At 38.0% G+C, this 13,087-nt stretch overlaps 1 protein-coding gene across 1 annotated transcript in view; it reads left to right on the top strand.

Annotated features, from left to right (window-relative positions):
- Positions 1-12,055, top strand: part of LOC308616341 (uncharacterized protein) — a gene marked incomplete at its 5' end in the record, with an annotated part of 258,371 nt that extends 246,316 nt beyond the window's left edge. The window contains one exon of the mRNA XM_081232606.1: positions 12,017-12,055. The remainder of the gene's footprint in view (positions 1-12,016) is intronic.
- Positions 12,056-13,087: the final 1,032 nt, after the last annotated feature.

The following is a 13,087-nucleotide window of genomic DNA, read 5'->3' as shown; positions in this document are numbered from 1 at the left end:
CCACTGAGGATGGTGGCTTTATAATATTTTTGAGCAGAGTAAGAAAGATGTGTTATATCAGAGCACATATACAAATAAACCAAACAAAAGTTTACACAGTAGGACTTACTTTCACTACTGGTTATGAACCCTGAAATTTTCTATTCTATTTCATTCTACACTCTATTTCTTTCCTTCTTTTTTTGAATGCTAGTTGAACCCACTAAAGTGATTTCATGGCCCACTTTCAAACTAGCAGTTTTAAAAACACTGACCTAAAAGAGCTGTTGGGAAGTACCAGCAGATGTCACTGTAGGTGACCACACCAATGTAACAGCTGCAGCAGGTGACCATGGCAACGGCAGCTCCCTGCCAGGATAGCATCCAATTTAGTGTGTTTATTGTCATTTATTTTTTTATAGGCCATGTAGTAATAAGGTTCTACATTCCAAAAATGTAAAAGGATACACAGGGAAAACTCTCCTTCCCATTCCTGCCTCTCAGCCCTCCTCAAGGGCAATCAATGTTACTAGTTTCTTCTGGCATCTTCCAAAGATACCTTCTGCATATACAAGCATACACATACATTCTTTTTCCCCTTATTTTACGTGAAGAAGAGCATAATTCAGGACTTCCCTGGTGGCACAGTTGTTAAGAATCCACCTGCCAATGCAGGGGACACGGGTTCCAGCCCTGGTCCAGGAAGATTCCACATGCTGCGGAGCAACTAAGCCTGTGCTCCACAACTACTGAGCCTGTGCTGTAGAGCCCACGAACCACAACTACTGAGCCAGTGTGCCACAACTACTGAAGCCTGCATGCCTAGAGCCCGTGCTCTGAAGCAAGAGAAGCCACTGCAGTGAGAAGTCCGTGTACCACAGCAAAGAGTAGCCCCTGCTCGCTGCAACTAGAGAAAGCCCATGTGCAGAAATGAAGACCTAATGCTGCCAAAAATATAATTAATTAATTAATTTTAAAAAACAGCTCTTTAAAAAAAGAATAGCATAATTACAACATTGTTCTGTACCTTTCTTTTTTTTTTTTTTTTTTTTTTTGCGGTACGCAGGCCTCTCACTGTTGTGGCTTCTCCCGTTGCGGAGAACAGGCTCCGGATGCACAGGCTCAGCGGCCATGGCTCACGGGCCCAGCCGCTCCACGGCATGTGGGATCCTCCCGGATCGGGGCACGAACCCGTGTCCCCTGCATCAGCAGGCGGACTCTCAACCACTGCGCCACCAGGGAGGCCCTCTGTACCTTTCTTATCTCCCCTTAGCATATCTTACTGATTATTCCACCAGTACAAACACAGAAGGCATCCCCATTCTGTTTATGGCTGCATAGTATTTCACTGTACCTTGTGCCATTATTTATTGAACTAGACACCTACTGACTACATATTTAGGTTTTTCCAATATTTTGCTCTTGCAGACACTGATGTACTGAATAATTTTCTGGCTCATCATTTTCCCCATATGGGAATATTGATGCCAACATCCTTAGAAGTGGAATTCCTGAATAAAAGGGTATATACATTTGTAATTCTGATAGATATTGTCAAATTGCCTTCCAGAAACTACTTTTCTAGTTTGTACTAGTTTTACACTTGCATTTTCTTAAAAATTGTGTTATTTAAGTTTCCCAGTGTTTGCCAATGATTGATTCGGTGAAAAATGATATCTCAATATGGTTTTAATTTACATTTCTTTTATTATGAAAATGACTGATCATTTTTTCTATATACTTAAGAGCCAAGGGTATGTTTCCTGTTACTCTTTTTTCACTTCCTTTATATCCACTTTGAAGAGCAACCATCAGCTGGCAAGTAAAGCAAGCACTAGTACTTGGCTTAGCTTGTCTAAATAGCAAGTAACTGTGTATTTATTAAGCAAATACTATATCCTTGAGAGCACTGTGCAAAGTACTCTGGAGTAGAAAAAAATGTATCCTAGTTATCATTAATCTGTGTGGAGACAACCTAATTATTTCAGCTGCCTTCATAGCTGATACACCCTCAAAGGCCAGACAACCCCTAGTCCAATATCAACCACTGGATCAGATGAAATAATCTGCAATCTAAATCCTAAACATACTACACTAGGTGATGGTGATTCAAAGATGAATAAGACAGAGTTTTGAGGGGAAAAAATAAACAAAATATAGCAACCAAATTAAACTAGCAACCAAATTAAAGCTATCTGTACTGAAAGTTGTTCCTGGTACAACAGAGGATAAAGTTGGGAGTGGCCAGTTCTGCTAGGGTGACAAAGTTCACTGAAGGAGTTGTTGCAGATAAGCCCTCAGAGCCCTTTCTTGAGAGGTCTGCTTGGTTACAAAACCCTTTCCACCTCACCATCCTTGCTTGCTTGAGTTCTCCTAACTTACCTGATTTTCTTAACAAGTGAATGCTAGCTTTGTTCATTCCTTCAAATTACTTGCTCCATTTGCTTTACATTGGTCACTCACTTATCATCCTTCTAAGTTGTAATCATCTGAAGGCAAGTATTAGGTCTTACTTATACCCAAGCCTGTGCAACGTAGGCATTCAGTAGATACTCTTGAATGTGTGAAAGGAAGGGTGAATGGATGAGTACATTCCTTCCAAAAGGTCCTGTCTGGTGACAGTTACCCTACTCACCACATTATTGATCAGCCAAAGCCATTCTTTGCAGGTGCAACACTCTGCAGATATCAAAGCCAGCCCTGACCCCTGCTCAGAAGCCACTGAGGGACCTGTCTCTCTAAGGTTGTCAATTATGGAACAACCCTTGATTATGGAATATTATCAGGACCCTAGATTATCAAATGGCTGTATCTGGGTCAAGGAGGTGTTATAGTTTTTATAATATCTCAAAGAGTTATTTAATTCATAATTTTGGAAAAGACAGGTAAATAATAAAAATGTTTACTGAACTGCCAGCTTAGGTATAAGGTTATGTATATATCCCAAATGTTCCCTAGGATTTGTTTATGAAAATAATGAATAAGTCTACTATAGGTACAGTCTTATTAACTAGTAATCTCATTTTACCTGGGAGTTACATGCATATAATTACATATACATATATAAATTAAAAAAATAAACCACTAGAACATTTCCTATAGGTTCCTGATCTTCAAAGGGACCACAACCTTGGACCACCAGCTAGAAGGCCCATGACTAGTTCTTTGAGCCTTAAGTTTAAGGACCCCTCCAGATGTCTCCCAAATTTCTCTTATCATGCTGCCCATCTTGATTCCAATGGCTATGCTGGCCATGGGAAGCCTTAACCCAATTTGGTCCCCTGAATGGTACTGGCCACACAGTGTTCCATGGCTGGCTCTCTCTGGGCTCCTCTGACCATTGGGTTTAATGATTTCTGTGGCTTATATTTTAGTACATTGCAAAAATATGTCTTCTGTCCATGTTTTGAGACTAGGAGGAATAGCTTACAGAAGAAGCTACTTTCTCTGATTTCTTTTCCTCTTCCCTATAAAAATTGCTTTTAGTTCCCCTGTCTACAGTTATGACTTGGTAACTAAGGCTGCTGGCAGGAATTAACAAACAAAAATCTTTATCTTTTGGCTATTTCTGAGTCAATGGGAGCTCAAATCTCAAAATGTGCTTTTCCCCTTGTTTCTCAAGTTAGATTTTGCCATCAGTGTTGTTAATAGCAATGTGAGATAAGAAATCTCTTTTGTGGAAATTTTTTAAAGCTTAATTTTCTTGCTTCTCTGTTTATCTATCTATCTATTTATTTATTTATTTATTATTTTGGCTAAAGTAAGTTTGCCTCACTTCCAACAGTAAAGTTACTTTTCAGGGTTTTACCTGTTACTTATTTGAGGCTATAAGGGGTCCAGGAGCCATGCTGAAACTCATAAATATTGTACCAATGCTCAGACCTGCCAGGCCAGCTACTGTATATAGCCCTTATGTTGTACCCAGTAGGTCAACCCACAAACCTCAAATGACAGCTATATGGTCCATTCCAAGTGCCCTGTGAGGCAAGGAAGAGTATAGGTATGTTAGATATATGGCCATTGATTCTCTTTTGTACCCAGGATGTCTTCACATTAATAAAGCAAACCAACAGCAAATGTCTCAGCCTTCTCTGACTGCACTTTAAAGTTTGGAAGAGAAGCTTTTGTTTTAAAAAAATTCATTCTGGTGAAATTCAAAATAGCCTGAAACTATAAAATTTGGGGAAATTTGGGTTCTTATTTTAGGTTAAAAATGCTCCCAGACGAGAGAGAATTTTAAGTTATGAAAATACCTCATTTATCTCTGTGATGTTTATAGAGTATTTTTATTAGATATAATTTCATTTTTGTTAATGTAGGTTCTCAACTCCATCAAATGCTTAATGCAGTAAAACGTTTACGTTTTATTATCAGAGGCATGCAAACCACTTTTTGGGGGGTGGGGTATGCGGGCCTCTCACTGTTGTGGCCTCTCCCGTTGCGGAGCACAGGCTCCGGACGCACAGGCTCAGCGGCCATGACTCACGGGCCCAGCCGCTCCGCCACATGTGGGATCTTCCCGGACTGGGGCACGAACCCGTGTCCCCTGCATCAGCAGGCGGACTCTCAACCACTGTGCCACCAGGGAAGCCCCAAACCATTTTTGACGGTAATATTTTTAAAAGCTACACAAAAGTCACGGCTGGAGACTCTCTCTCTGCTTGGCAATACTAAAAACTGATATCTTCTTACATCTGCAGTCCCTCCTTATTTGCAATATCCAATTAAAATAAAACAAATTATGTCATTAAATCTTGAAAGCAGTAACACACCAGGGCTGTTCACAAATTCCATGACTGGGTGTTCAGTTGTATGTGAGTACATGGTTGGTTGAAACATTTCCATCATAAACAGAAGGAATCAGAGATGAGTAACAGCTCTAATTTGGTTTCAGTTATAGAGGTTCTCCTTTTCCAAGAATATTTGGTACTAGAAAAAGTACTTTCAAAGGGTTTACACTTAAAACTGTGGCAAAGGCAATGCTTTGTGTTCACCTAGTCTATTTCATTTTCTCTTCCTGAACACAAGGAAAAATAGCATGCTACAACTTCCCTTATGGTTGGTTGTGGCCATGTGGCTAATTCTGGCCACTGGCCTGAAAGTGGAGTGGAAGGTACCTCTACCACAGCAATGACGGCCACCTGTTGCGATGGCAAACCCACAAGATGGGAGCTGCCTGAATCCCTGAGTCACTGCATGGTGGACAGTCTCATTCTTGCATTAGCATTTTATGAACAGGAAATAAACCTTTGCTGTGTTGAGTCATAGAGATTTCAGGATTCGTTTACTACTGCAAGATAGCCTAGCCTGTCCTAAGTGTCCTAATCAGAAAAACAAAATTTCGATATAAATAGTAGAAAAATTATTTGATTGGGACTTTATCTTCAAAAGAAAAATTATGGAAATCAGTTTTTTTCTCTTATGGCTAATAAAATCTAGATTATAATGTTATAATTGTGCTTAAAATGGAGAATGAATCAAATGTTAGGCTTTTGACATTTTTTCCCCTTAAGGACTCACATATGCCTACTAGACTTCAAAAGACCACTCTAAGGTTGGAGTATGTCCCTTTATCACCCTTTGGGACTATATAATGTAATACACAACCTAAGGATTTCTCTTAGGTAAAAGTGTGAAATTTAACCATTGGAAGGAAGTCTTATTTTTAAAAAGTTAAAAACTGTTAACTTCTTGGAAAATTCTTTTGGAAGTTTTAGAAAAGTTGTTATATAAACAAGTATTTTACATACTTCTTAAAAAGAATAGATACTGTCATTTTTACTGAACTTCAGGGAATTTCCTAACTCTAGATTTTAATTAAAAAATAAAAATAAATTGGAATTTATTTTGGGTGGCTCAGCTAAAATCAGTGAAAAACAATCTCTTGTTTAGCTACAAATAAGCCCAGAAAGGAGGGTCTGACAGGTTAGATGTCATCCCAAGACCCCACACAGTGGGTTTGATACAGAAAGAGAAAGTGACTGCAGCAAATGGCATAGAAACATTTTGAAAGCTTGAATACACAGAAATTATAATATGTAACCAGTGCGTTAAAAAAGTGTCCATATAGGGCTTCCCTGGTGGCGCAGTGGATGAGAGTCCGCCTGCCGATGCAGGGGACGCCGGCTCGTGCCCCGGTCTGGGAAGATCCCACGTGCCGCGGAGCGGCTGGGCCCATGAGCCATGGCCGCTGAGCCTGCGCGTCCGGAGCCTGTGCTCCGCAACGGGAGAGGCCACAACAGTGAGAGGCCCGCGTACCGCAAAAAAAAAAAAAAAAAAGTGTCCATATAGGCAGCGCTAAGAACCCATAATGTTAGAATATACCACATATAAAATAAGAAAAAAAATCCTTAGCCTATCTGATGGGATATTTTGGACACAAATACTTTGACAAGTATTCCTTGGAAAATAGAAAAATTCTATCATTTTCATTATTTCATTTTCCCAAAGGAAAGTTGTGTTTTTAACATTCTTCATTCTTCTATAAACTCCATGATGAACATAAAAATTTGATACCTCATTAGGTATACATAAATCTTGTATTTCATTTCATTTACTTTAAAATAAAAGGATTCCAGAAGCTTTGTGAAATCAAGAAAATGCCTTATACAATTGGAAAACATCCTCTGTTTTCCAATTCAGTATAATAAACAAAGGAAAAAATTATTTTCACAAGAATTTATTGTACAAATTTCATGCAAGTGTTGATTAGATCATTTGACCCATTAAACTCAATTTTAATTTCATATAAAAATTTTAGAAGTTTGTATATTTTGTTAATTTGATATGAACATTAATGTATTACAGTTAGTCTAATTAATGTTAATTAATTTACTGAATATGTGTTACATTAACATAATTCTAATTTAATTTACTGAATATATATTACATATTCTGATTTAATTTACTGAATATGTATTACATTAACATAATTCAAAACTCAGTAACTTTAGAAGGTATGCAAAATGTAAAAGTCAACCATCCATCCATATTCCTTATCTGCCCAGAGACTACTCTCCTCTGTAGGTAACCACTGTTCTTAGATTTTTATGAATCATTCCAGTGTACTCTATGTGCATTGAAGGAAATACAAATATAAACCAATGATTGTTTTCACTTCTTAGCTTACTTGTTTTCTCTGCAGCAGTGAACAAGGCTCACTATGCTCTATGTCTGGAAACAGTGGTTCCTTGGCTTCTCTCCTGGTTTTTCTTGTATCTCTCTAGCTGTTCCTTTTCCTTCTCCCTTGCAGGCACGGCTTCCTTTGTATGTCCGTTTACAAACCGATTCTTCTTTTTTCACATGACATGTTCTTCCCCAGTGAAGATCATCTATTCCCAGCAGGGAGTAAATAAAGGTATTGGCATCACAGTAATTTGTGGACTAAGAAAGTCTTTTCAGAAGAGATTAGTCTGCAGGAGAAGGAGGAGTTAGCTAGAAAAGAAAAAGGGTAAAAGGATATTTCTAGATGGAGGGAAGAGTATAAATATCTAGAAAGACATTTAGATAAAAGAGAGACAAAATTTGCAAGTCTAACTTAATAAATATTTGCTGTGAATATTGAAAGAATGAATGTTATAAAAGGATTTTTTACCAGAAAAAAGTAATTATTTTGCTAAATCAGCCGTGCAAATTATACAACCTGAATAAAATTAAACTAAACCTATAAGAACTGGATCTGTGAGTAATTTGAATGAATAAAAGTGAAACTATCGAATCCTCTAACTAGTAAACTAGTGTCTCAATCTTCTGGTAATTGTCAGCATAGCACTCTGCTTTAGGTCAGCTTGATGTATGGGAAGCTCGTCTGGACAGCTTTGCAGATTGACAGTCTGTGAACCTCTCTCCAGATGCTATCAAAGATTTTGCAGCAGAACCTTAAAGTATACTTCACCACAGGGTGGAAGACCTTCATTTTTAGTTGTACCACTTTTTAAGTCTATCAACCATAAGGACATGTCTAAATCCAGTTGCTTTCAAATGTAATACCCCAATGACACATTGAGTGGTGTGTATCCCCTTTGCGGATACAGTTTTTAAAATAAACATTTTTATTTTCTTAGACTTCTCATTCTCTCAGCGGAGAGAATAGAATAGTCTCTCAAAGTTACAAATTCATATCCAAAAGCCGGAATGAAAAGAAGCCACTCTCAGCCTCTCTGCCTCTGTGAGGACAGTATTTTGACTATGTAGGTCATGGGATTTTTGCCTTTAACAGAATACTTCCTGTTGTTTAATCTTTATGTTTTTTTGAACTGATTGTTTCCATGTCTGTAAGATTCCTATAGCTGCATCAACAATGACTAAGAGCTTGAGGAGCAGTTCCCTGTGCAGAGTCAGAACTTCAACTGAGTCCCGTTGTTCCATTTCTCTGCACCGCATTGTTCTCATCTGTGCTAATATCACAGAACTGTTAAGAGAATCACATGAAATAAAATTGCTTCTTTACATCATAGAATGCTATCATAGAGTTATTGTAGAAATCTCCTACACTTACAGGAATTACCTCCTGTTTGGGTTAAATTTCTTTTTATTGCAATGAGAAAGAATTAACAGGATATCAACAGATAGAGCATTTCATACTCCCTTCATTCCCTATGAATTCCCAATTAATAGTTGCTCCTAGTTCTTTGTCTAATGGTGAGAATCTTGTCTGAACTGTTCTGAGCCCCAGAGCTGAGGTCTCTTAGGTGGCAGCTGTGGAGTATATGACAGAAAATGTTTTTTCATAGTTCTAAATCCAAGTCTCTATCACGGTGGGGGGCTCCCCACATAAAGAAGGGTGTATTCTGACCCTTTTTATTATTTTCCACAAGGTAAAACTGTGACCGCAATGAGAAATTCAATTATAGATTCATTGCAGGAGTTGCACAGATATTACCCACATACTCACACTCCAGACATACAGCCTCTTTTTCAGAAAAGGGCCCTGTGACCCTGGGATACTTTGCTGAAAAACAATGGTCATGAGCTAATAATTCCATGTTCCCATAAGAAAAAAAAATCATCTCATAGAAACACCAGAGGTCTCAAGCCCATTTGGGAATTTTTAGGAAGCTCTCTCATAACAAGTAGTATAGCATGATTGCACTAGAACTGCCCCAAAGTAAGTAGAGCTGGATTCTAGTCTGGTCATCCTACTCTGTATTATGTAACTCTGACAAGTCACAACTTTTGCAGTGTATGTTTCTTTACCAGCAAAACAAGTCCATATGGGGCTTCCCTGTTGACACAGTGGTTGAGAGTCCGCCTGACGACGCAGGGGACACGGGTTCGTGCCCCGGTCCGGGAAGATCCCACATGCCGCGGAGTGGCTGGGCCCATGAGCCATGGCCGCTGAGCCTGAGCATCCAGAGCCTGTGCTCCGCAATGGGAGAGGCCACAGCAGTGAGAGGTCCGCGTACCACAAAAAAAAAGACAAAAACAAGTCCATATGATCTCCAAGACCCCTTACAACTCCAATATGCCATGATTTTTCTCATTACAGCTGTCTTTAAATACACAAACGCTGATGTCATGTATTGGAGGGGAGAACAACACAGAGTGTGACGAAATTATTGCCCTCAGTCATCCATACCTGAAAACTTAAGGTCTGAATAAGCATACTTTATAACTTTAGCATACCTAAATGGTCAAAATTGTAGAAAGGTAAATAAACAGTCTCATAAAAGCAGTAAGTTATAAAGAATCTGTTTTATGGAACAAGATTAAGTTTTTTGCAAAGGAAAAACTAAAAAAAAATAATACAGAGTTTGTATCTCTGTTTCAATGACTTAAAAAATTACAGTTTTTAATCAAAAAGGCAAAATCTTTAGTGGTGATAATGAAGGACCAATAATAATTTTCTCTTCTTCATGCAAACGTAGAAGGATGTTATCTGCATAGAAGCTAATTTTGTACACCACTGAACCAGAACAGATCCAATGACTAGGCCTGAACATCTATCTCAGTGAGATTGCAAAGGGCATTGATGAGAGAGGAGGTGAGAGATGAGGTCTCTGTATCAAATAAATTATCTATTTGCATCTAAAAGCCACAGTGTCTATTCACATTCCATGTTTTTGAAAGGGACAAATATTCCTTGGCTGGTTCAAAAGCTATGAAGCCATTCTGGGGTTTCTATTCAACAGAATAAAAGGGAATAACCAAGAATTCTAAGTTCAGTTCAGGACTGAAATACTCCTAAGTGTCAGCATGCTGCTAAATATATGCTACATGCATAATTTCCCAGACATCACTGATTATGTCTCTCAGTTTACTGATAACTTTGAAAAATTAATTTGATTCAGTATCAAAAGTTGTCAACATATTATTTTAAAGTAGTGACATCAGGGTTTAAGTATAGGGGAAGTCATCTTAGAACGGTTGAGCTTAACAAAAAAGCCTTGATTTTCTCCATACAAAGATAATCTTAATAAATTCAGATAAAAAAATTTTTTAATTAAAATCACCTGCAAGCCCACCAGTCCATTAATATTATCATGTGTTTTCCTTTGTACTTTTTCATATATAGGTGGGGTTGCTTTTTTTTTTTTAACAAAAATGGGACCATGGTGCACATACTGCTTTTTAATTTGCTTTTCTCACCAACCCTGCATATTGAACGTCTTCATAAATCCCTGAATTTTCATGTATAAACAGTTTAAAACTGGCACTTTGAAGAGATCTAGAGCTTCCTCTGAGATTCCTGAGGTGTTTCAGGGTTTGGACCATGGCTGAGTGGACAGGGTGCCTCCCCACCCCAACCCCATCCCAAATCCAACCTTCATCAATAGGAGATTTTTTTTAAAATATGCTTTACTTTTCTTAAAAAAAAACTTATCTCTTTAAAGGGCTCTGCTGCTAAAAAGAAAAATTAAAAATCACTGCTCTATATAAATTTTAGTGTCTAATTTTGGGCATATACATATATATGTATATCATATTCTGATTAATAGATCCCTTTTGACATAGTATGTAAGAGTCACACTTCCTAGGTTTGAATCCCAACTCTGTCACTGACCAGCTGTGTCACTATAGTGGTCTTAAAATACCCACAAATTCTTTGATACTCCTGCCATAAGTATAGATATAGATAGATATTAATCAAGAACCTGTATTAATCAGAATGCATTCAACTTCAATGACAAATAATCCAACCCAAAATGATCTGTGCAAAAAGAAAAAAAAAGGAATTTATTTATTGGCTTACACAGCTATTCAATATTAGCTTCAGGCAAGGCTGGATCCAGGTACTCATCAAATCTCAGTCTGTTCCTAACTCTTGATCATTCAGTCATCCTCTCTTTTATGCTAACTTTATTTTCAAATTTATCTTCTTGTCAGGGCCCCTGAAATTTCTAGGTTTATATCTACCAGTTTTACATTATAGTCAGAGTTCTTACTTGTAACCACAGACTCTGAGTCTGGGGATTAAACAGAAAGTGAGTTTATTAAAAGACTACTTTGTAGGCTACAGAATGGTAAAGGCTAAAGAACCATGCCGGCAGCCAAGCTTCCAACAAGAATGGTCTAAAGAAACTACCACGATGCTGCCACTGACACCAACAAGACTGGGTGCTTTAGACTGGGTGCTTTGTTCACACTGGTGCCAAAAGCTCAAATGCTGTTGGTAGTAAGGCCACTGCCAGTCCAGAACTCAACCGTGCAACCACTGCCACCCTCAAAAGCCATACATCTTAGTCATTATCCCCACCAGTCAAATAGGGCCCCCAGAGCGTCCTTCTTTGAGTTGTTGACTTCCCAATCAAAGTTTCACATGACAGAGTGATTGAGGGAGGCATATAGGTCATATGCCTGTTTCCTCACTGCTAAAGAGAATGGATTTTCAGTGTTCTACCTTGGTGAGGCAGACCTCATAAAGTAGAAATTCTGTGAAACTTGGGCATTTGTTCAAAAATGCTGGGCCAAAAACACGATGAATATCCAGAAGAACAGCTCCAGGGTAGAGTGACTGTGCAGGAGTTACTGGCTTAAATACAGAACCAATTATCCACACCCAGAGCATAGTTTGACTTTAGCCTCGTCTCCTCTCCAGAGTCAGAACATTAGCCTGTATGAACCAAAACCAAGATGGAACGGTGTCTTCTTTCCAGAATCCTTCCAGCAGGCAAGCTATTTCATACAACTAACGTATCGTGAGCTTTAAAGTAAGTGCCATGTGAGAAAGGAAGTTAGCCTGGCAAATGGTCAAAACATAAAATTGCAAATGAGTAAATGACATTTCATAATTTTAAACTTTGCCTATTTGAAAAATAGTTGAGATTTGCCACTATCTCATACATGAAAAGTTTAAGAAGAATAATGTGCAGCTGCCAGCATTTGAACAATTTTTAGCGGATAACATAGTTCCTTTGGTATTGTTAACATGCTTGGATCTCTCACTCAGATATGTGCTATGGTCTTCACAAAAGGGTTTTAGGACATTAATCACTCATTCTGGAAACAAATTTACCCTCATCTGATGCTGATCGCTATTATACAGTTAATAAGATAAAATGCATCAAATATTAAAAATCAGTTAAGTTACAGAAAACATGATGAATGATCCAAAAGGATTGAATGCCGTCTAGACTAAGAACAAATTTTTGCTTTGATTATTTTATGGATATATCTTTTATAATTAATTTAACTTGGCAACTCAATATTTTTGCACCTATCTATTGCATTTCATAATATAAAGATAAATTTCTAAGGCTATTATCCATGCTTTTCTTACATGTTTTTCTCCATATGGAAACAAATTTCTTACATGCTTTTCTCCATATGGAAACAAATTGAAAGTGCTGTGCTTGTCAGAAGCTAGATTTGGTGTGTATAGAGAACTATATATAGAGGTGGCCCTCAAGAACTTAGAAATGAAGGAAATGGATTGCTTTATGAGACAAACTGTAAAATGAGCATAACTACTGTATCTTTGATGGGCAAATTATCCTGCAAAAGAGATAACTTTCTAGCCCTTCAGAACTATAAAGTTTGGATGATGTTTATATCCGTACCTGTCATGTCAGCCCAGGAAATCCAGAAAAGGAGAGTCATGGAGTGTAGTTTGGGATCCTTCCCTGCACACACAAAGGAGAGTTATCAAGGATAACATTGGCAGTGTCCA

Source organism: Mesoplodon bidens (assembly GCF_964165515.1).
Source record: "Mesoplodon bidens genome assembly, chromosome: 4".
NCBI lineage: Eukaryota > Metazoa > Chordata > Mammalia > Artiodactyla > Ziphiidae > Mesoplodon > Mesoplodon bidens.
This window is presented reverse-complemented; position numbering and strand designations above follow the sequence as displayed.